We start from the raw sequence: 25,948 nt of genomic DNA, 5'->3' as shown, positions 1-25,948 counted from the left end.
ACCTTTGTCCCATTTATAACGCTCAGTACAACGAGTCACTGATGGTGATGAATAACCAGATCAAAAACCCTGACTGTTACGGGACTGCTGACTTCAACGCCACCCCTCCAATTTTAAAATTCAGATTCCCTATTAACGACACCTCCTCCGCAAGCTGCGCCAACAAATACGTGGTATTTAGTTCAAACGCCTTCTACCGCTGTTAATTCAACAGATTTAATCAGCTCTGCACGCTAAGGCATTTGAATTATTTCAAAATACAGAAAAATAGTTTAAATCTTAGAATGTGGTTTTAAGCATTTTTCATGAAACAAATAGTTTGAGGTTGTCTTTTACCCTTCTGCTGCCCTTGGGTCTGAATGACCCACAAGGCCTCACTTTGGCGTCATTTAACCCAAGGGCAGCAGGAGGGTTAAGCCTAAGCCAATTTTACTAACGTCTTGTTTCATTTTTATTTTTCATAGATAATCAATGAAATGGGAACAGGACAGTTTTCAGATTTCTCACATGTTCAGTTCATCAACATCTCTGGCGCCGTTACGGCCATCGACCCCTCTGCAGGTACGATCACATATCGTTCGCAGATCCTGTACTACTTCTCCTGCTACTACCCTCTGCACTATTTGCTCAACAACACTCAGCTCAGCGTGTGAGTACTGTATGCCTGGCACAATTATAACTTGACAATTTTATAGTAAAGTACTTGTAAATCTGATGAACTGTGATGATTTTTAATTGCAGGTCAGGGGTGAACGTTGCCATAAGAGACAACAATGGTAGCTTCATCAGTACTCTGAGTATGCAGCTGTACAGCGTACGACATACTCTTACTCTTTTTGTACATCCCCAAACGAATGTATTTTATTTCATCCATTTGATTTAGTATTTTCTTTTCCACAAAACAGGATAACAAGTATCAACAGGTGCTACAGATCCCAGCAACAGGACTCAACCTTAAGACCAAGATTTATGTGGAAGTTAAAGCTACTAATCTAACACAGAAGTAATTACACTTTCAATAATTTACTGAAGACTGGTCATATGAGCACAAAACATGAACAAGATTAGTAAAATCCTGATTCTCTGTTCCTAAAAGGTTCTACGTTTTACTGGACAGATGCTACGCCACAACAAGTCCATTACCTGCTCTAAGCACCTACTACGACCTCTTTGTTGGGTGAGTTACATACAAGAAACCACAACTAAACACTTTTTAACACCTTTTATTCCTGGACAGGAGCTCTTTGTACTCCTTTTAGTTAAAAATGTCCACCCATCTCTTGTTGTACCCAAGGTGTACCCGTGACCCACAGACGGTCATTGATTTAAACGGCGATTCACAGTCGGCACGTTTCAACTTCGAGGCCTTCAGATTTGTGGAACACAAAAATCTGACAATTTCCACTTTCTACCTGCACTGCCTCACCAGACTCTGTGAGACAAGCGCATGTGCCTCCCTAAAGCCTGTGAGTACATATGACTCATGTCTTGCTCAAGTTTCTGCTAACACTGATTGATAAGGTGTACATATCTGTTGGAAGTAGGGTTACAGAGGGATAGCAGAGGATCTGTCTGCATACATACATACATTGTGAATGAGATAATAAAAATTTGATGTTTTTTTTAAAGATTTAATTTGTGATATGTTTGTTTTCTAATAAGGACTGAATATGAACAACTCAACGACAAGAAGGCAAATTCAATGATTTCATTTACAGTGTTTAATATCACAGGTAATGTCAGGAACCCTGGGAAACAAGGAGAAGGGTCAGATCTGAAGTACTGCAGGAATAGATTAATTAGATTGTCCCTGGTTCTTACTAGTTGGAGAATGATTGTTGGAGGAGGACTGGTTCCAATAGTCTTGTACAAACAAGGAGTAGTCCAGAGTGGAATGTAGTGTCTGGTGAGCGTGTGGTTGGAAGGCAAGGAAAACAGCTGAGGAGACCACAAGGAGACTTCTAGGGCTTTCACAGAGGATAAAGGCCCCCCACACACTTGGGCATACTTCACTCTGTGGAAGTCCGCATGTATTTGAGGTGGACTCAACGCGGAGTCGAAGTGGACGTCCGCCGGCCATGTCCGTGCAAAGATCAATTTTTAAGACTGTGTACGTGTACTCTGTGTCGCACAACGACAGACTGTTTTGTATGCAACACCAACCGCTCTCTGTGCAGTCGCAAGGATGTGCAGCGCGACTGCAGCTCTCTGTGCAGCACTGACAGGTGTGCAGTGGCTGTTCTGGTGGTGAAGAAAGCGCCCAACTAGCTCATCGAACTTGCTAGAATCCATTTGAAAATATTCAAAATGTTTCTCACTGTCCATCATCTTCATGTCCTCTTCATATTCCCCTTATTCATCCCTGGTCTGGTTTAATGGCTTTTTCTTTTTATTTGTTTTTTTGCCAAGAGGCAAGAGATCTCTTCCTCCTCATCTGTTGACACCATGACTACAATTGTGAGAAGTGAAGAATTTGTCACGAGAGAATTAAACTCTGTACGCTCAGGCCCGGTGTGGCTACTCGGGAGGGTCTGGAGATTTCTCGGTGGGGCGGCCTAATGCAATAATAATAATAATCTCCTTAATCCCATTAAACAGTCTCATGAGGACTCTGTTCAAAAATGCAACCTGTTCCTTTCATTCTTAAAAAACAAAGTTAACTCCATTAGATCTCAGCTCCATAGCCTCCCTGATCTTCATCTGCCATCTACCCGTCTGCATTCTGGGTCCCTGAGCTGCTTTGATGAAGTTGCTGAGAGTGAAGTGGAGACCATCATCAAGAAAATGAAACCTTCATCCTGCGCCCTGGATCCCTTCCCCTCGTCTCTCATAAAATCCAATCACTCTGCAATAAGCCCATTAATCACACAAATAATAAATAAGTCACTGCAATCTGGTCAAGTTCCACTGCCTCTTAAAACTGCCATCATTAGGCCCCTTCTGAAAAAAATCTAATTTGGATCCAGACATACTTTCTAATTACCTCCCAATTTCTCACCTCCCATTTCTGTCCTAAGTGCTGGAAAAAGCAGTTGCTGCCCAGCTGCAGATCCACCTACTGTCATGAACCAGAGGCCGGATCGCAAACAACAACAACAACCACTGAGAGGGTTAAAAGATTTATTGTGAAATAAAGTAAAACCCTGGAGTAGGTCCGGTTCTGGGCTGGTTCCGATCTTCTGATTGGTAGTTCGTGATTGGAAAGTGTTGAAGTGGCGGGCTGCCAGTAGAAGTAGAACTGATGTTAAGGTCCACTGGAACGGAGTCCAACAGGCTTGCAACTAAAAGATAAAGGTTAGTAGATGCAGGGGGAAAGAGACTAATAGGGGAAATGAATCTGTGGGAATCAGATTCAGGGATAAGGATAAGTCCGTGATACAGAATGAGCTTGACCTTTAATCCGTGATCCAAAAAACAGTCAGAAGGGAAAGGCAGAGTTCATACCGTGAAGTCAGTTGTTCAACAGAAGTATCCAGTACGTGATCCAAAGAGAGAGTCAAAAAACAAGAGCATGAGTCGGTACCTGATCAGATGAGCAAAAGCAGACGAGGGCTGAGGCAAAAGCGTGGTCGTGGTCAAGGCAAGGGTCATGAACGTGAAGAGTCAATCAATGGAATGCTGGAAAGTCTACTGCTGATGAGACAGGATAGAGAATCTGGCCCAGACTGAGAGGAATGAGTGAACTTAAGTACTGACTGGACCAGGTGGTGGAGCTGTGGGATAATGAGCGGTGACAGGTGACATGAGTTGAGTGATTACTGAGTGTGCAGCATGACAGAGGAGCTGACAGAGAGCAGAGCTATGACACCTACAACAACACTCCCTGTATGAGAAGTTTCAGTCTGGCTTCCGTGCAGCTCACAGTACTGAGACCACACTGCTGAGAGTCACCAATGATGTCCTCATGGCTGCTGACACTGGTTCTCCCTCCCTCCTTGTTCTCCTTGACCTCACTGCAGCTTTCGACACTGTGGACCATAGTATCCTCCTCCACCGTCTTCATGTGGAGGTCGGTCTCTGTGACACTGTCCTGGACTGGTTTAAATATTTCCTCTCCAATAGGCTGGAATGTGTTAGTCTTGGCAATGCCAAGTCCCAGACTGTCTGTGTCTCCTGTGGTGTCCCTCAAGGGTCAGTTCTAGGGCCCCTGCTATTTTCCCTTTACATGCTGCCTTTAGGTCAAATTATTAATCAGTACAACATTTCTTTTCACTGTTATGCCGACGATACATAGCTTTACATCAGGACTGGAGCATCATCTTCATCCTTTTCATCTCCATCTTCACTTGTTGCTCTCTCTACCTGCCTGGAGGAGATAAGGGCATGGATGAATCAGAACTTTCTTCAGTTAAATTGCTCCAAAACAGAGGCCATACTGATTGGCACCCCTCACCAGGTTCAAACTTCAACTATAACGACTATTTCATTTTCTGGACAAGACATCCCCCTCTCCACCTCTGTTACAAATCTTGGAATAAAAATGAACTCTCATCTTACATTTGAAAATCACATTAAGCATCTGTTTAAAACCTGTTTCTTCCATCTTCGAAATATCTCCAAACTGCGCCCATCTCTCACTTTTGTTGATGCAGAGAAACTCTTTCATGCCTTTGTCTCCTCCAGGCTCGACTACTGCAACTCCCTGTTTACTGGTATACCCGGCAAAAACCTTCAGAAGCTTCAATATATTCAAAACAGTGCAGCCAGAATTTTATTGAGAGCTCGTAAATTTGAACATATTACACCCATTCTCCATAACTTCCATTAGCTTCCTGTCACCTACAGAATTCAGTACAAAATTGCTCTCATTACACATCAGTGTTTATACGGAAATTCACCAGTTTATCTGAAGGACGTTCTTGCTCCATATTCATCCACCCGGTCCCTACGATCACAGAACAGTAATCTCCTCCACCTTCCACGAACTAAATTAAGGACCATGGGAGATCGGGCATTCTGTGTGGCTGCCCCCCGCCTCTGCGACTCCCTCCCTGACTATCTGAGAGCTCCACAATCATTGACTGACTTTAAAAAAGGCTTAAAGACTTTTCTTTTTAAGCAAGCCTATTCTGCCTCCACATGATTGTATCATTGATTTTAGTTGATTTTATCATTGATTTTAGTTGCACTCTGTAGCACTTTGAGATTTTTGTTAATGAAAAGTGTGTTACAAATTAAATTCATTATTATTTATTATTATAATGTGTGGGCTGCAGGGTCAGTGCTCCCCGTTGTTTTTTTGTTTGTTGTTGTTGTTTTTTTATAGAACTTTTTATTAACAACATATAAACATAGAACATTGCTACCGCTGCTCCCTGCCTCTACCCAGGGCGACCAGCAGTTCTCGGTTTTTTATTTTTTTCATGAGTCAGGTCCACATTATAACCTGTCAATCAATCCAGTAGGCGTGTCAGCAAATGACCAATTGGCGACCTCAATTTGTCCTGAAGATAAACGCCCCTTACCTGCAGGGCCGGGCTGCAGCCCATCAGGGTGTACGCTCAAATATGAAGTCTCAGCCGTCTGCGGACAGTATGCGCAGAGTCTGCGCAGCTCACGGAGTACACAGCGTATGCCCAAGTATGTGGGGGCCTTAACAAGGAAGACAGATGAGGAGGCCACAAGGAAGTTTCCAGAGTTTCACAGAAGAGTTCGGGAAAAGGTCAGTCTCAGGAGGTACACTGGAAACATCAAAGACACAGGTAAGTAATCTCAAGTCAAGTGAAGATTAAGTGGTTAGAAGCACAAACCATTGGCAAGGCAATGCTCCAGAATTGAAGAGAAGTCATCAGATGCATTTTATACACTTGGTACCTCATCAGGGAGATTGTTTGCAGGTGTAGTAGTTTGGAGCCATCTAGTGACCTCAGGACAAAAGTGAAACAGGAACTTCCATAGTACCCCCCCCCCTCCCCCCTTCAAGAATCACCTCCGGCAACCTGAGGCGCTTTTCGGAGTGGGTCTTGAAAAAGGAGGTGATGAGACTTGGGTCCAGAATGAAGGATCTAGGGATCCAGGACCTCTCCTCCAGGCCATAACCTTCCCAGTCAATGATGTACTGAATTCCCTAACCATAGAATCTTACATCCAATATGTGCTGGGCTGTAGAGGCAGGATTGTTGTCGATGAGACTGGGGGTGGAGGGAGGTGGATGGGAGGGCACTCAGGGCTCTCAGAGACTGGCTTAATCTTGGACATGTGGAAGGTTGTATGGATCCTCAGGGAAGTGGGTAGTTGAAGTCGTACAGCAGAATTATTGATGATGCGAACCACTGGGAATGGCCCGATGAAACATGGTGCCAGCTTTCTTGGGGTGTCCTTTAAGGTAATGCTGCGTGTGGAAAGCCATACCTTTTTTCCAATGTGGTAGAAAGGAACTGCAGAGCAGTGACGGTCAGCAAACATTTTATTATGGGCAACTGTGCGAAGGAGGGCTGCTTTGATCCGCCTCCAGACTCTGTGACACTGATGGAAATCGAGTTGCACAGAAGAAACTGAAATGTCAGTCTCCTGGCTGGGGAAAAAGGGGGTGAGCAGCCCACAGATGCTTGAAACGGTGATAAGCCAGTAGCTGAAGATTTGTGTGTGTATTGTGGGCATATTCAACCCACACCAAATCCAGGCTAATGGGTTACTCTCAACAACACACAAGAGTGTGGCCTTCAGCTCTTGGTTACATTGTTCTGTCTGCCCATAAGACTGGAAGTGGTAACCAGAAGTAAGGCTAACGGAGGCCCCCAGGGTGCTGCAAAAGTACAGCCATACCTGGGAAACAAATTGAGGTCTTGGGTCAGAAACCACATCTGACAGAATTCCATGGACCTGGAACACGTGTTGCATGAGGAGTTGAGTGGTTTCACTTGTTCCTCTCTGTTGTGGGCATGTCTCGGAGAGTCCATTAGGCACCCTATTGGCTTACTACGTGCACGCGTGACAAGATGTGAGTGACTGATGCAGCAGCAGCTAGCTCAAGGCATGCTATTGGCTTACTATGTGTACTCATGACAAGCGCTTACTGGTTAACACAACTTCAGCTGGAAGGAGATGAAGATGTGTGAAGCAGACTAAGTGACAGTTGTCTTAGTAGTTAGTGGTTTAGCGTTAGCAAATTTAATTATTTAGTTAGTAAAATATGGGTTCGCAAAGCTAACTTTTTACCATACCATACCACTTTATTTATAAAGCACTTAAAACAGCAACAAGGCCAACCAAAGTGCTGTACAGACAAAACAACAGGTAACACACAAAGCAATATACAAGCAATATTAATATTAATATTTGCAATATTTTTGGTTAGTTGTGCCCACCAGTGGCCTACAGCATTATTTATGACAAAACATAATTGCATTTTCGTTTAGATATGATACAGTTTGTTTAAATTTCCCCCAATTCCCAGTTATTTCCCATTAATTCCTATTAAAAAAAAAATAATATTTGGAATAATTCCAAAATCCCCTAACTGAACTTCTCATGGCAAGTTTCTGGAAAGTTCCCTGAAATTTTCCCTGAAAATTTCCACCCCCTAGTGACAGCATAAAATCAATATAAATGAATGAAACAGCTTTTAAAAGTTTTTAAATTAAAATAGTTCACTGTTCCTCAGCTTCTGTGCATCAAATAAAAATGCTTCACTTGTGCTGAATTTTTTGACTCATGGGAGAAACTAGATTTTTTTTCCTCAAACATCTTAACATCAAGCTGGACAGCTGTGAGGCTTCGCAAACATTATTACTATTATAATTTATTTTCTACATTAATGGCTGGCCCCCCGCAGAGTCTGTTCTGAAAAATTGTTGGCACCTGCCTGAGCAAGTTGTTGGTGACGCCTGTTCTATATTTTGATTTCTTATCCATAGGTCTGTTCTAGAAGAAGGAAGAGGGAGGCCATTGACAATTCACCCGGCACCACAATCACCTCTTATCAAATACTTGTCAAGGATAACTTTGGTGAGCCATCAATCAGAAAAACTGGTAAAACAACAATTTATTCAAAACTGATGATGAAAAGAGGCACAAATGTTGAATTTAAACAAAACACTTGTTGAAATCTCAGTGCAAACATTTCTCTAACTGTGTTGATTTTTGAACTTTATTTTTTTCTTCTTATTTTGCAGATGTTTTCCAAAACTCTTCAAATTCTCAAGGTAATAATCTATACTGGGTGTTGTTCTGGAGCAGTGGTTCCCAGGCTTTTTTTTTTTGTTCTTCCTTTGAACCCCTCTTCTTGCACCAACAAAAACAGATGTCCCAACAGAGATGCAATCACAAAAAAACAATTTTCGAACTTTTCATTCATCTCTAATATATTCCAGAGAACTTTTTATTCCTTCCTCCCTTTCTGCTTTCATTGTTTAGTGTGCGTCTTAGATCCTCGTATACTGTTTCTTTTTATACTTTATATCTTTGCTATTTTTGGGTGTAACTGGGACCTTGAGTACACAAGTTCATTCCACCTCATGTGCCACATGTCATGGGAATGACAATGAAGAACCTTGAACCAACTGTACATCTACAACTGATTTAATTTGCGTAGTTGCCATAGTCTAACCTAAGCAAACACAAAAATGGCTAAAACTCAGTTGACATTTTACAGACACCGAGACAAAATGTTTGTGTTAATAGCTGAGATTCATCTCCATCACATACACTGAGAGACAACAAATCACATAAGATCTTTCATTTAACATCCTGATGCATGCTCAATAATCCAGGTAGAAAAATCCAACAAAGGTCCTCTGGACGGTTTCTTTATGTCGAAACGTTTCGTCTTTCAACCAAAAGACTTCATTAGTCTGAGGAGTCACAACAAACTCAGTCTTATAAATGACACCTTACATAGTGGGTCTACCAGTTTGATGGTGCTCAGATTATTTCTGGACTCCGCCTTCTCCCCCACTGACTAGTCTGAGACAGTCATGACCAAAGTGGTTCAAAACATCCTGATTCATGCTCAGTTTATTGACCGTCCAGAGGACCTGACTTAACTTTGTTGGATCTTTCCTTTCAGTTTTAGCAGTCAAGGCAGCAGGCGATACGCATTCCTTTAAGGAAAATAAAGCCTTTAATTTGAACTCTGCACGCATTTGTATAAAATGAATGACTCGGATCCTGCACTCGTCTCATTGTAAAGTGCAATGTTGGCATTTTGTCAAAAACTGCATCAGTTTAAGTTGGTTACTAAGGTATTTTTAAATTACTATAATTCATTCAACATGCTACACTTTCATAAACTGAGCCCAACAGAATAAACCTTTTACACAGTACAGTTGCTTGAAAGATGACTAAGTCCGAGGTCATACAGGCAGAGGGGTTGGGCGGGGGGGTCCTTCACACTATATATCTATATCAGTGCTACAAACACATTACCACCTATAAGGTATCAGCAGTGTCGGATTTAATTTTTGAACTGAGTTTGAAATTTAGTGACTTTGTACATGTGTAAAACACATTGACAGGCTTTGTGTCATTAACACCCCCCCCCCCCCAACGCAAAAAGTTATAAACACGCGATATTTAGTGGACGACTTACTTGATACTTGCTCAGTAGATGTGCAAAAAGTATATCATATTATCGTGTTGTCTTACATTCTGTCTTTCTTTGTTGCTTCTCCAACAGTTTCAACTCACATCACCTACAGCCGTCCCATGGTCGCCGTCATCGTCTGCATCAGCATCCTTACGTTTTCCATCGTGGCTCTGGCTGCTTACTTCATCTGCATGAGACCAACAAACAACTGATGGGATAAAACCATCTGAATCATCGCCAGCTCTTCATCATCAATAAAACATGAGCTTCTTAGATAGCCATTTTATTCATCTTTATCACCCACATTTTATGGCAGCAAGCAAGTTACCTGTCTATCTGTTAGCAAAATATCTCATGAACCAGATTTCATTGAAACTTTTAAAAAGTAAGCATTAGGTAAAGATCTAAAATTAGTTAGGCTTTGAAGTCAACTCATTATATACTTTTATATTATATACTGTACACCCCACCCACCCAGCACACACACTTTTTGCCTCGCTCCCCTCAGGAAGGAGGTTGAGGAGCATTGAGTGCAGAACCACTAGACTGAGGAACAGCTTCTACCCTGAGGCTGTTAGACTCATGAATCTCTAACCAGGACAATACAACTTTAACTGGTGATATGTCACTTTATCTGTGCTGCTGATTATCCATGCTGCTGATTTCTTACCCATAAGCAGCTGTATTCATACCCATCTGCTCATAGCAGACTCATGTTCAGGCTGCTGTTTAATTCACCGTATTATAGTATTGTTGTTAGGGTACATCTTAGATCTTTGTATACCGTTTCTTTTTTATTATTTATATTTTTTCTATTTTTGGGTGAGTACACAATTTCATTCCACGTCATGTGATGCGTTTATGTGAACGACAATAAAGAACCTTGAAGTCAACTCATTTTAAGATGGCCCCCACAGCTAATTGTCATTAGTAAACACAAAAATGTCTGTATGTGAATCAGTCTTGCAGAAATTGCGTTTAAAACTTGGTGTAGTAGCTGAGAGTTATCCCTAGTGCATACTCAGAGTGCTAACAGATCAGTCGAGATCGGAAGAGGGTGGATGTTCTCTTGCCCAAAACTGCAGGAATTATTCATATTTTTATTTTTTTGTTTTGTATAGGCATCTGAAAACAGATGAAAAAAATTAAAAGGCTAAAGAATTTTAACAATTTTTATTCTTTACATAAAAATTACACAAAACGTGCCATTTCTTTTGGTTATAGATAAATGTCCGTTTTGAGCGTTAAATGCGTGGTATGCATGTGTAGTTCACACAATTTATTTTAAAAGGTATACTTTATCAAGTCCTGTAATGTCATTTGTTGCTACAGTGTTTCTGTTGTTAAAGTATTGTACCTTATGCAAAGTACAATAAAATTTATGAAATATTGAAATGAAATCAGAAATTAAGGAATCACAAGAGTCCCTAAAGTTCTTCCTAAGGGAACAAACATCTCTTAACCAATATTTAAAGTGGGCCATCCAACAGGTAAGGAAACGCTCAGTCACCTAAAGTACACAAAAAACGCTGAGACTACAAATCTTTGGATTTCCAGAGAAGCATGACTCAAAAATCTTGACAAAGTTACTGTTAAAAAAAAAAGTTTAAGCAGCTATTATCTAAATATAAAAATATAAAGAAAAAAATGAAGTTTTTTAGTTATAATACAGCCTTGTTCAGATCTTATATAAATATTCTGTCTATGTGTCTCTGTGATGGAGTGAGACCTGTCCATGGTGTCCCCCGCCTCTCGCACAGAGACTGCTGGGAACCAGTGACCCGGAAAGGAAGAAGCAGGTAAAGATAATGAATGGATGTCTTGTCTGAATCATGAAAATATTGTCAAAACAAGTGTAAGAAGTGTCAGAATGACGGAGTGAACGAACATAAAGCAGATAAAACTCTTAACCCTTTCACTAGACTACACTCACCACATGCTCATGTTCGGGCTGCTCTTTAATATACCGCTTTATTTTACATTATTAGTGTTTAGCGTATATCTGGGATCTTTTAGCATATCTTTTCATGCATCTTAGTGTACATATCTTAAACACTTATATACTGTTTCTTTTTATTCTTTAAAGTTTTGCTATTGTTGGAGGTAACTGGGACCTTGAGTACATAATTTCGTTCCACCTCATGTACCACATGTGAAGTGAATGACAAAGAACCTTGAACCTTCAAAGGCAAAAATATAATGAAACTAGACTGAAAGCAATTATTTTCAGTGATTTGACCGAACACAACTCATACATTGCACTCAAAGCCAACTAAAATAAACCAAAAACAGTGATGGTTTTATTTTTTTATCTTTTTTTCTTTTCCCCCTTCTTTTTCCTTTTTTCCATCCTTTTAGGGAAAATAAAAGGGAAAAAAAGAAAGGGAGGGGAGGGAAAAAAAATGACCCCCCTCCCCAAAAAACAAACAAACAAACAAACAAAAAAAACCCATCAGAGATTTAATAAAATGTAAATGGTGAAAAGGCTAATGTGGATGTAAAACTGAAATCTATAATTTAGACGACTGAAACATTTGTGTAGTATCTAGTCTAAAAAAAGAAGCAGCCACGCTAGAAGTTTTGAATACCTTTTAATTTTATTCAAATACACAACTACAAGGGCAAAAAAATTATATATATATATATACACACACACACACACACAGTATGTGTGTGTATATATATACACACACACACACATACATACATACACTCACCAGTATATGTACCAGTATATATAGTCTCCAAGTACTGTATAAAGCAGAGGTCTGCAACTTGTGGCTCTGGAGACACATTTTGGTCCATCTTCAGTGGCTCTTTCAAGCTTTGACCAAAACGGACATCAAACTGAATTTTACTGGTTATACAAACAACAAAAAAGGATTAGTTCAAACAACTTTCCTGTTCTTTCTTTTGCAAATGTGTGAAAACTTCAGCGAGTACAAGGAGTAAAACATACTTGAACTTAGTGCTTTATTTATTAATATGAAGAACTGTCTGCATAGTTTATAGATTTTTTTTATTTAAAAAAAATATGTAAAAACTTTTTTCCCTCCCTTCTTTACATGAATCTGGCCTTTTACTTGAAAAAATGTTAAAAATCATCTTTTTTTTTTTTTTGCTTTATAATGTCAGCCCTACTGGCCACAAACCCCCCCCTCCAGCAAACCTAAAGTGGCTCACAGGCCACCAGTTGATAACCACAGTTGTATCAGGTTGTTGCTGCTCCGGACACATTTAATGTAGTAAACGAAGGTGTAAAAATGGCTCTGTTGATCATAAAGGTCGCAGACCCCTGGCATAAGGTAATGAGTTACTTAAAGGGGATCTACATCCCACTGGCAAAGCTTTAAAGCAGTTCAGAAGTTGTTCAAACCTTTTGAAGTGGGGTTCAGTGGAAAGGTTGGGAACAATAATATAATATCTTACCTGCTGTAGATATCTTTTTGAACGACCTCAGTTTGAAGAAGAGTTTGATTCTGACCAGACTGACAAACTAATGGAAACTAGATCAAACTCTTGTGAAAAAGATTTCATAGCAGTTTAAATGGTATATTGTAAAACTTTACACTACAGTCAGTAAAACGTTGCGCTCTTGTTCTGGCAGAAATATCGCCATGTTCCTGCAGGAAGTGGCCTGCGCTGCACCAGACGTGCTACAACAAGCTGCTACTGCTAAATGTGCTCGCAAAGAACCAAGACAGCAGAAGTCTACCTTGGTGTTAGTTCAGACTAGCAGTTCGCTCATTAATTAGGCCAGTTTTCTCCAAACAAAGAGCTATGCACAGCAGGTAAGACGTTAGTTGTTCATAATCTTTCCACAGAAAGATGTGAAAGATCTGAAGCATTCGTTTAAGGTGTTGTATTGTAAAAAGTTAGAACACAAACTCGTCTAGTAATTTTTTTTAAAGTCTCGTAACACTCGTGTTCAAACCACGGCTTTCATCCAAGTCACATCTCGTGTTGTTCAGTTTTATTCTTTTTAAATATTAATCAAACTCAGATATTATTTTGTTTGTCACCATTGGTTTGCATCATAACATTTCTCCAGGTCCATCATTTCATTGCTCTTTATTTTGTATTGATAAGTTTACAGCGATATTTAAAATGACAAGTTTACAAGGATTTTTTCATGCGCAGATAGGAACAATCACTCCTGTAGCCGTTTGGTTATTTGAAAGCTGTTCTGGCAGAAATGAGGATCCTGAGCGGCAGCACGTCCTCCACCCATTCACTCGGGGAAGCCATCATCCGGTCCCACAGCGCCACTTCGTACGGACCCGAGTCCATCCAGTCCACCAGAGCTCCGTAACTTATCCCTGCAGATGGAAAAACATCCAGAAACTGATGTAACTTATATATTACATCACATTATATTATTATTATTACTTTTTTATATTTTCAGCCCCACACATTAAGTCTGAACCTCAACTGGAATCTTGACATCTTCAGCCGTTTTCTTTGTTTGACACTTCTAAAGCTGCTGTATATTTTATATTTAGTTTTATTAAGACTTTTCCTCATGATTCTGATATTGCAGCATTAAACCTTGGAAAGGTCACAGGCTCTTTGTTTATCATCAGCCTGGTTCAGGTTACTTATGTTTTTTGTCCTTTTGAAATGTGCTGTTCTCTTTTCCATCTATCAAGGCCGGAGGCCAGTAAGTGAAACAGAGCTGTATGTCTCTGTACACATATTTTATTTACTTAAATTTGCCTCCTTTTACCTAATGTTACTGAAAATGGCTCCAGATTTAGCTTCCATGATTTTTCTTCAAAATGTTTACAATAAAAAGACCATTGGGGGACATGATGACCAAAAAATTACAAGACATATAAAACTTCTGCCCAATCTTTGCAGGTTTTCTGCATTTCCATGGGTCAAAAAGGGAAAATACTGAGAAAGAAAAACATTAAAGCCACAAAAGAGTTGTCAAAATTATCAGTTTATCCAGTTTTTCCAATGGTGTTGATTTGAATGTCTGGTATATGCGTATCATATGTGATTAAAAAATAAATAAATAAATAAATAACCGCACTATTCACTACCAAATGTACCATATAAGTCCAGGGCTATACAACTAGAGGGCTCAGGGGCCACAGTTACTGCCAACAGCTCAGGGGCCAGCATTTTCAGAGTCAGAGTCAGAGTTTCTTTATTGTCATTCGCACCTCATGTGGTACATGTGGTGGAGCGAAATTATGTACACAGGGTCCCAGTTACATCCAACAATAAAATGTATAAGAAAAACAGTAATAACATCTAAGATATGAACTAAGAAAAACATCAACTAAATATACACTAAGCACTCATAACATAAAAACAATGAACATCAGCATGTAAATAAACCAAGTATTATAATTATCTGTTACCTTTTAAACCTGTTTACTTTGCTGCACTGAATCATAAATGCAATAAAAATAATCCAAAAGTGTAATTCAAAGAAATTATATTTGAAGATTTATTTTCTTGCAATAAAAGTAGTGATTTTCTGTGAAACTATATTAAAAACAAAAATGTCTCAAAGTTGACAGATATTTTCTGCCATCTCGGACTAGCCTTAAGTTTAAAAAAAAAAAAGTTTACTGTTTTTTATGTTCCCTGAATGAGACATGTTGCTGTTCAAGTCCATTAAGAACCAGTTGAAATGACTGCCCAGACCAGTTCTTCCTCAAACGGTTCATAGATCACAGGTGAAGCATCCATGTCCCGCTCAGGTGTGAGCTTCAACAGAGGCGGAGCAGAACTCAGCTGGGTTGAAAGCGAGCACGATGTGAGTCGAACTCCTTCGTGTCATTGACTAAAATGAATTAACTCACTCCTTCCTACTCTGGCTCTCACTCAAGGCGGATGCACCTGCTCTCCCTCCCCCTGTTTTCCTCCTGCTCTGCTCTCTGCGTGTTTGAAGCTCCTGGTACACATCTCCTGAACGAAAAATACGATTATGGATCTGGCGAGCTGGACTTTCAACGCAATCGACAAAATCTTCTCAACAAAACGACAGTGTCCTGAAGAACTCTTTTGTCTGGCTGAGACTCATGCTGTGGGGTACGTCAGAGATCCGTGGGGAGTTTGGCAGCTAATGTGTCTCTCAGTTCTGTCTCAGGAGGACGCTGAAGACGTTTATATATTTGGATTTATGATAGCAGGGGTTCTGCTCTTTGGCATCAGCGAGGCTCTGTTTTATCAACTTTTGAAGAAGACTTCAGCAGCAGTTTCGGCCATGGCAAAGATTCAAGGTTTGGTTCGTGCTATGAGTATTCAAAATCAGCTGATCTATGAGCTAAACTGTAAGATGGAGGCGATTTGTGAGAATCGTAGGCCACCTGCGGCTCCAAGGACTCGTCAGGATTTTGGGATCGACCTTGGAGAGGGCTCATAACACGGATTAGTGGAGTAGAATACCATAAATTTGGCCATTTTGGACTGGAAAGTTCCAGCAGGACTCAAGGCTGATGAGTAAAAACAGTCTGCCTGGAGAAAAAAAAATCAACAAGTGTGGCTTATCTGAATCTGACTCCCCCGTTTGGCCTTGGATTCAAGCAGACTATCAAATTTCTCCTGGGACATGGGTAACTAGGGACAAAGCTTTGTCTATCCCACCTGAGAACTTCTGTGCAGGCTTATCAGAACTGTGGCCTCAACAAATGCATATGCAATGCGTTTATAAATGTACTTGCTCAAGATGTGGAGATCTTTTTTGTAATACCACTATCTATCCTCATGGTTCTTCCCTTTGCCTTTCTAAAAGTATTCTGATAACGAAATAAGGGGCCGCGCTTTTTAGCAGCAGCAACGTGCAACTTTTGTATACTCATGAAAATGATGAAAATTGAGATGGGCACATAATAGGATTGCCTCTGACTGAAACCTTTGCCATTACAAATTGTTTTAAGGTCTCTCTCATGGATTATTTCTGATTGTTTTGCTTTCTTCTTCTTTTTATTACTGAACTCATCAGCGGGCCAGACTTGAACAGTCCTGTAGTTCATGAGAAAAATCAGAAGAGTCTTGTTTTGTTGACAACGAGTCATTTGTTTACACCTGAACATTGACAAGTACATTTCGGACAGTCTTGGAGTGTGACAGGTATTAGATCAGTAAAATAATCTGTGGATGTAAAGAGCCAGAGAGAAAACAGGAGAATTAAAGATGGTCCAAAGTGAATAGGTGAAGGTCGTCTCTCATCTTTGGAATAGAAACAGTGATTAAATGTTTGAGGATGAGTTGACAGAAGTCAAATAGGAAATTAAACGGTGGAGAGTGTTGAAGCAGAAGTTGTGGCTAAGATCTGATGCAAATGAGCTACGCTGAGATATGGAAAATGTCCGGAAGTGATCCAACCTGACTGCTGAACTTGGCCGAAGGTGAGTAATATTTATGCTGTTTTCTCATGAAAATTGTACAAAAACCCTGAAGAGTTTGGGTTACATTAACACCCAAACAAACATTGATGCAGAAATTCTGTTTGAAGCATGAAAACTCAAATTAAAAACCTAAAAAAGACATTTTGATAAATAAATGAAGCTCAGGGTGTGTTTATTGAACTGTCCACTGAGAATCATTTTACCCTGAAAAATAAAAATAAAAGTCACACAACTTAAAAAGTGCTAATCCACATCCGAGTAGTGTCACATCGACACCTCTACAGTGTTCTTGGTATTCCTTTGAACCAGTACCAGTAAGTACTCAGTACATACTGATAATTACCAGATACTTACAGGGTACATAACTGGTAAAGCATCCAGTAATTATTCAATACATACAGTACCCTGTAAGTACCAGGCTGAAACATGAATTGCTACAGGAAATAAATAGATACACCATCTTGTGTTTGCAGTTTTTAGTTTTTCGTGTCTCTCATGTTCTGATTTTTACATCAAACGTTCTGCTTCTGCAGCTGAACTTAGTAAACTGTGTACCTGTTCCGGCTCCGAGCCTCAGGCCCCCCAGCAGGCTGCTCGCCAGCCTGTCTCGGTCCCAGACGGTGAGCTCCACACAGACCTCCGACAGGTCAGTCTCGTTGATCCCGTCGTACACCATCGTGTGGTTAAACACCGGATCCACGGTTCTCCGAAGGACGCGAGTCTTCTGGCGGCTTTTCCTGCTGGTGTCCGGCAGCACAAAGCTTGAAATGAAGGAAAGGTTTCCAGTTTAGTAACACAACAAACGTACTGGGTCGTCTTACTCGAGACAAGCCAAGTGTTGACTTTTTAACTCACCACTTGACATACGGGTCAATGGTGGTCCTGATTAAAGGCAGGTTCTTACATTCTTTCACCCAAATGTGAATCTCTCCGGTGTTGGAAACGTCTTTTGTTAAACCTTTTAACAAACAAAATGTTTATGAATATGGGAAAAACAAAACTCAGGAAAAGGCATAAAATTATGAACACTGGAAATTTTTGAATTTCAGGAAAAAAAATCATCGCCAATTAATCATAAAATACTGTTATTTCAGGATAAACACGTGATATTACCGTCAGAAGTGCTACATATAGCTGCTGCTGCTAATATTTGCAAAATATTCCTTGTATTCAACATAAAATACTGTATTGAAAAATGTATGCCAATGTCGAGTTTTATAAAGTTGCGACTGCACGAACAGCTTTGGGATTTTTTAAACTGGAGTTTGTTTTAAGAGGCAGCGGTCCACATTGGTCCTGTCCACACTCGGACTAGACATTAGCTCGCTGATCTGGTTAGAATTAAACTATTTATCCAAATTGAATTGGTTCAAACAGCTATCCACATTAAGTAACAGTCAAAAAGGTAATAATTGTTCACAAGTTTGTTGTTTTAAATAACACTTCACAAAATCTGAACTATCATTTTATATGGGCGGTACAAGAAAAAGTTTACGGACGGACAGACAAATGGAGATTATCCCACAACACATCTGCCTTTTGACGAGTAAAATATTTGAGTAAATGGTCAATTCAAAAATACTTTATTAATCCCAGAGGGAAATTAAATTAAATAAGTTCATAAGTAAACGTCTAACAAAATGTACAGCAGTCAAATAACTTTTGGGTCAAACTGGTTAAATAAAAACAAAACGTTGAATGAAGAAGGTTCATTTGTTTGTTGTCCTCCATCACAGAACAGAACAGGGGAACTGGAAATACCTTCCGTCGACCGTGAATGTTGAGTGCAATACCTTGAAAAATAAGTGAGGTACCGACTTCCATTTTTGTGTGTGGCTACATGTTGGTGTAAGAAAGGTTCCTTTCAAAAATTTGGTTGCGAGATTTTTTTTCATTATCACATTTTTGACCTTCAGGAGTCAAAAGCATGTTAGGAATTTTTTTTGTCTCCAAACCCCTTTGTATAATTTTTCACCACTTTTTATTGTCTGTCCAAACAAGTCTCAGTGTAAATGAGTTTTCGAGGCTCAATGTGACTCATCTGTTTAAATAAAGGTTGAATGAATGAATGCCACGTTAAAATCCAAGATGGCCACCATCGTATAAATATATGTTAACCAGCCACCCCAGTCATTTGAGGAGGTCTCTCTTTTAAATGAGTCCTCGAGGCTCAATGGGATCTACCCGTTTAAATAAAGGTTGAATGAGAAAACCATGCTTTTGAGTTTTTATATAGCTTAAAAGTAGTTTCTTCAAACAACTGGGGTGGCCAGTGGGGTGGCTGACGATTAATCTATGGTGGCCAAGGCTACCATTGGCCACCCTATGGCTCTGTCATTGCACCTGGTGATGGATAAAGGATCCATCACTCTACGCCGCCTCAGACAAGCAAAAAAGAACTACTGGTACCTTTCTTCTTCTACACTGTACAACTCCTAGCCACTTGAATATTTTGCACCAAAAACATGAAGGTTTACTTGCATTCCATTTTCAGTTCCAGGCCAGAAAAACACTTCTCTCGAAAGCTACAAACATTCACTATTCAAACTCCACAGCAACGGGGGACGTCCCACTTGTTTGAACTGCCTTTTGTGGACATTACATTTTCACATTTAGCCATATATTGAATTGTCAAAATGAAGGATTGTGGGCAAACCTTCGCTGTGGCTGATCTGGGGAAGAAAACGTAAAGCCAGTCTCATCTCTCCTCTGCCACCATTTAGGGGTGCAATCGAAGGAATGGTCTGAAACAGACAATTTACAGCCTTGTTACAAGGAACAATCGCTCTGATCTCGCTGATAAAACGGTGGTGTCTGGTGAAGGGGAAGAAAGAAAACCAAGCGTAGACAAAGCAGCTTTTGTGTACGAGCGTGTTTGCATTTACTTTTGCTTTCAGAGCCAAGAAATTCATCTGGGTGTGGTCAGAGTCCCACTTTGAGAGATCCACGTCCACCTCGCCCAAGAAGCTGTTCCTGCCAAAGGTGTCATGATGCCAGACGGAGAGAATGAGGGTCTGGGTTCGGAGGTACTCCATGCGAACACGATACTGTGAAAACAGTGAAGATGACGCTTTTGTTCATCAGCTCGGCGTGGGAAAATACTCTGGGTGTGAGGTGGTACTCTTACTCTGAGGATCTCGTTGAACTTTGGATTTAGAGTCTTTTTCTTGACAGACGTCTTCCTTTTTCCTAGATTAGCTTTGTCGGGGACCAGGTAGCTTTTCACATACCTTATAAAGTAACAAAACAGAACACACCGTCTGTTACGTAACCCTCCAGTTGGCCTTGGGTCAAAATGACCCACAAGGCCTCTTTATGCAGCTGATCCAGTTCCAGCAGGACACACCTGCAGTATATTTTACTGACGATTTTAAATAAAACTCATCCATCATGGCTGAATCTTGTAATAACATAACAGATTGTTGTTTAATGTGAAGAAAATATGATTCTGATTTTTATTCACAAATGCTGGTTGACAAACTTGTATTTTGGGGGGGTGGCTGTGGCTGAGTGGTTACAGCAGTCCTCCTCCAATGCAAGAGTTGGGGGTTCGATTCCACCAGCATTCACATGCTTAAGTGTTCCTGGGCAAGACATTGAACCCCTCATTGCCTCCGATGTGTGTCCCATCGGTGAATGAATGTGATAAAGCTCTGATTGGTCTTTGTATATAGTAGAGTGCTGTATGAATGGGTAAATGAGGGCACAGATTGTGTTGTAAAGAGCTTTGAGTGTTTTAATAAGATAGAAAGGTGCGATATAAGTACAGTCCATTTACCATTTTTCATTATTTATGTGATTGAATTGGAAATTCTTCCTTGAGTGTAAACTTCTGTACTGACTGCAGAGTTTAGATATTTCTCACTGAGCTGCAACTGTTGACGTATAGTGAGATGTACAAAATTACAAGACAAAAAAAAAAATTGCAAAATTTTGCTTTGAATCACTGCATTATCCCTCCTGCTGTTCCACAAGCGCTCAGCTTTATCAGCCTTATGGGTCATTTTAACCCAACGGCAGCAGGACGGTTGATACAACATCCTTGGGTTTGTATGTAACTGAGAATAAGTTGCAGTGGCGGACACAGTTGCACTGATCCGCTAACAGCTAATGCAGAACTAATTTTTCATTTAGTGGAATTAACTTCCGCTAAATAAAGTTTCAACAACTTTAAGTCTTCATAAATTTTTTTCCTGTCTGCTGTGGGCGTGTATCAAAGAGTCCGTTAGTAACCATATTGGCTGATTACATGTACATGTGACAAGATGTCATTGATTGACAGCTTCAACTGGAAGGAGACAAAGGCGTGTGACGTAGACTGGGTGATGGTCGTCTTAGCAGTTAATGGTTTAGCATTAGCTTCCACTCGTTTTTTTTTTAATACCTGTTTAGCATTAGCGGAATATGGGCTAGCGAAGCTCTTTTTGGTCAGCTGTGCCCACCACTGATAAATTGTTACTTTACTGTGAATGAGGTACAAATTGTTTTTAGTTGCAATTTAATCAAAATGTGTCTTAATCATATCTCATTTTGATCTCAGTTTATTCTCTTTTTGTCTCCAGTCAGTCCTGATCTGGTTTCCAAACCCACCCAGACTCGTCTCATGTTTTTTGCACTCGGAAACTAAACTGAGAAGGTTTCCAGACATGTTTAACGACTCGTTCAGTACTCCTGCAACACGAGAGTGAGGACCCGCCACTCGCGAGATGAAATTGAGAACACTCGCAAATATTTTGAGGCATATTGGAAAGTCCCTCAGGAATTCTGTTTGCACATTGTTGGAAACAGCTTGAGCTTTAGTATTCAACAGGATAAAGAAAAAACAATATTTTGAATTTAAAAAATTAATAAAAAATACAACTTTGAAGTGAGAAACAATGTGCACTAAGTGGAAAGCAGTAAAAAAAACAACTAAATTTCCATTACATTTATTTAGTTCTCATATCTTTTTATCTTCAAACTAAACTGCTGTATAATTTTTTTTTCACTAGCTAAATTGTAAAGATCACATTTTTGTAATAAAATTTAATATTCACTGAAGATTTAATTTGTTAAAATATTAAATCTAATTATTAATTAGCTAAAAGGATATATTAATTAAAAGGATAATTAATTTATTCGAAAATTCAAACATTTGCAACTAAAACATATCTTAAAATGTATATATAAATTACAATTTATGATATACAGTATTATTATAAAATACTATAAAGTTCTGGGATTAGTGTAAAGTATTTTCATAATTCTGAAAACATCCTGTTGTCAAATGTTTTCTAAATCAATCAGTAGTAGAAATAGAAGAATGAAAACTATTTTTTTTTAAAGAATAGCTTCTTGCAAATAGGTGTAAATGAGCTTCATTACAAAAATAAATTAAAATTGTTTTTATACAAATATGCATGGTCAATGGTTCTGTATGATAATCCCAGAACTTTTGTTTGCAGTATTTTTAGTTGTGCAATTTGAAGAACTACTGTTTTAATACATATAAAATTCACAAACCGTGTCTTTTTCACAATGAAAAAAGTACTTCTACTTGAGTAAAAAAAGAAAACGTGCTCCACCACATTTGTTACTCAAACACCAAGAAGAAAACGCACGGGTCGGAGCGGTTCCTCTTTGGGTCGACTGCAGCCAGGTCGCGGCACTCGGCCACAAAAATGTGGAACTCTCGAAGCTTCTGGACGTAGGTGATGGAGAACTGGATGCTTCCCTGAACCTCCACGAAGTCGCCGCTGTACACGGTCATCACGCTTCCACTCAGCTGAGGGCAAACAGGAGCAAACGGTTCAGCAGACCTGACGGTCCTGTTGCATTGTGGGAAAATGTAGGTTCTGACAGGTTCTCTGTATCTGCTTTATGAGAGGCTGCAGCGTGTTCTTTGATTGAGTCCTTAAAAAGTCTTAACCCTCAAACTATTCTTTAACTTTATGACTAAATGTTCCTTAGGGCGAATATCAACCATCTGATTTAAACAGCTGGAAAAAAAATACATTTTTTTTGTCTACCATAAATTAGTCAATGTTTTGAACCTATCTCAGCCTGAAATATACAGTAGTCCCGCCCTACTTCGTGGTTCGACTTTCACAGACTCGCTCGTACACGGTTTTTCAAAATAAAACTGGACATGACGCACAATTGGTTGATTGATGCCGCACAAGCGGCATGCGTTGTTTATTTAAACTATTAAAGTACAGTATTTAAATTTAAATAGTTTATTTACACAGAAGGATTGAGAGTGATGAGCTTGAGTGACGGCAGTGGAGAAGTGGGCGTGGCAGAGAGCTGCAGGTGGCAGAGAGTAGAGATCATGACATGCTGTGCTCTTTAAGAGCATTTAGAAAATTGTTAGGAACATTGCAAGAGTGTGGGAAGGGTTTAAAATGCCTTAAAATACTGTATATATAAATACTAAAACTATTACTCACTACTACTACTACTACTACCACTACTTGTACTATTATCCCTACTTTACGGTTTTTCACCTGTTGTGGGGATGGGGGCATGGTCCCTAATGGATAAATGAGGGACTACTATTACTATATATCAAATTTAAATTACTTTTTAAGCTTTTAGCTGCTTAAGGGCCTTTAGGCTCAACAAAATCCACGATTCAGTAGTTTTTATTAAATCACCAATTTAATTTATGGTAATTTTTGAAAATCCCCCCCCCCCCCCCCCCCAGTATGTTCCAATGGATATTTTGACACTAAAAAATTTAAAAATATTCCAGTCCAGACTTTTTTGGGGGGGCAGGAGACAACCCTTTACTGGATGTACTGTTTTGTGCCAAGTGCTTACTCATGTGTGTTTTTGTTCTTTACATTCAAACTTTTAAAAGAGTGTATGGAACAGCTTTCTTTAATGAAAACCATCCATCCATCCATTTTCTTCCGCTTATCCGGGGTCGGGTCGCGGGGGTAGCAGCCTAAGTAGGGAGGCCCAGACTTCCCTCTCCCCAGCCACTTGGGCCAGCTCTTCCGGGGGAATCCCGAGGCGTTCCCAGGCCAGCCGAGAAACGCGTCCAGGAGACATCCTAAACAGATGCCCAAGCCACCTCAACTGGCTCCTCTCGACGTGGAGAAGCAGCGGCTCTACTCTGAGTCCCTCCCGGATGATCGAGTTTCTCACCCTATCTCTAAGGGAGTGCCCAGACACCCTGTGGAGAAAACTAATTTTGGCCGCTTGTATCTGAGATCTCATTCTTTCTGTCACAACCCAAAGCTCGTGACCATAGATGAGGGTAGGACCTCCTCCCTGACTCGGAGGGGGCACTCTACCCTTTTCCGGCTCAAGACCATGGCCTCGGATTTGGAGGAACTGATCTTCATCCCGGCCGCGTTGCATTCAGCTGCGAACCGCTCCAGCGAAAGCTGTAGATCACGATCTGATGAAGCCAATAAGACCACATCATCTGCAAAAAGCAGAGACGCAATCCTAAGGCCACCAAAACAGATCCCCTCAACACCTTGGCTGCGCCTAGAAATTCTGTCCATAAAAGTTATGAACAGAATCGGTGACAAAGGGCAACCTTGGCGGAGTCCAACTCTCACCGGGAACGAGCCCGACTTACTGCCGGCGATGCGGACCAGGTTCTGACACCGGTCATACAGGGACCTAACAGCCCGTATCAAAGGGCCCGGTACCCCATACTCCCAGAGTACCCCCCACAGGGTTCCCCGAGAGACGCGGTCGAACGCCTTCTCCAAGTCCACAAAGCACATGTAGACCGGTTGGGCAAACTCCCACGCACCCTCCAGGACCCTGCTGCGAGTGTAGAGCTGGTCCAGTGTTCCACGGCCAGGACAAAAACCGCACTGCTCCTCCTGAATCCGAGGTTCGACAATCCGACGGACCCTCCTCTCCAGAACCCCCGAATAGACCTTACCAGGGAGGCTTAAGAGCCGCTTTCCCCCCCTGAGACGCCGGATGGTGGACCAGAATCGCCTCGAAGCCGTGCGGAAGTCATTTAATGAAAACATAAAAATAAAATACAAGAAAAAAAAAACACAAACAAAAATAAATGAGTGGCTGATTTTCCACCACAAAATTATCTGAGGGTTAAAAACTTTATCTTAGCTGCCAAATATTCTGACCAAAAAAATTACCATTTTTCTCTGACTGCTGTCGTGGCGCCGGTAAATCCCTTCGTATAATGTTTAGCGTCAATGCGAAGCTCCGGGATTCCCTTTTTACAAAATATGTCTGCAATTCCTAATAACATCACTCCAGATCAATTAAAATTGAGTTTTCAAACCGGTACTTCGGTGCAAACAGGTGATAAATCACCAAATGTCAACAAACTACAAATCATTTAAATCTCTTGAAACAGAGAATTTAAAAATAATAATAACCAAGTGGCTAAAATCTCCTCATTGTGGCTCATTTTGCCAGCACAGGTCACATTATAGATGTGTAAGAAAAGGTTTGGCACAAACTGAAAACTAACAGGGCCGGTTGGGTGAGGACGTACCGACGCCATGCCGGAGGAGCTGCTGAGCATCGTCATGGAGCTGCCCGACGTCAGACCTTCAGCCTCTCTGAGGTCGTCCTGAAACGCAGACAGCAGGCATGGAGAGCTCCGACACTGTAGCAGACTTTACTGAACAAAAGGATTCTGGGAGGTTTTACCTCCTTCTGTAAGAATGAAGGGACAGATTTGCTCAGCTTCTTTAAATGGCTCGAATCCGAGAACGAGGACGAGGAGGGTGAAGGAGTCGCTGAAACTGTGGCGTTCGAGAGACAGGATGTAAGAAACTCGACAAATTTCACAGCATGTTTGTAGAATATCCTTCAGTAAAAGACCAGGCTGTTTTACCGTTCCCGCTGCGCCTGAGATCATCGGCTTGATCTGCTCTCCTTTCTTGTCCTGCAGGAACAAGTAAAGAAAAACAGTGAATCAGAATCATCTGGACGTGTGAAACACAAACCTGAGAGTAGAAAACGAGCTCACGTGGCGGCGCCGTGAGGTCCTCCAGACTCTTCGTCAGGCTTTTAGGCCGTGTTTCTGCTCGCCACAGAGCTCTCCTCACAGGATTCAGGTCGCCATCGTTTG

General features: G+C 40.6%; 1 protein-coding gene across 1 annotated transcript in view; it reads left to right on the top strand.

Moving 5' to 3' along the window:
• Nucleotides 1-25,948, top strand: part of vps26b (VPS26, retromer complex component B) — a 440,542-nt gene that overhangs the window by 303,003 nt on the left and 111,591 nt on the right. The gene's annotated exons all lie outside the window — the stretch shown is intronic.

Source organism: Nematolebias whitei, chromosome 6 (assembly GCF_014905685.2).
Source record: "Nematolebias whitei isolate Nwh7 chromosome 6, NemWhi1, whole genome shotgun sequence".
In the NCBI taxonomy this organism is placed as follows: domain Eukaryota; kingdom Metazoa; phylum Chordata; class Actinopteri; order Cyprinodontiformes; family Rivulidae; genus Nematolebias; species Nematolebias whitei.
This window is presented reverse-complemented; position numbering and strand designations above follow the sequence as displayed.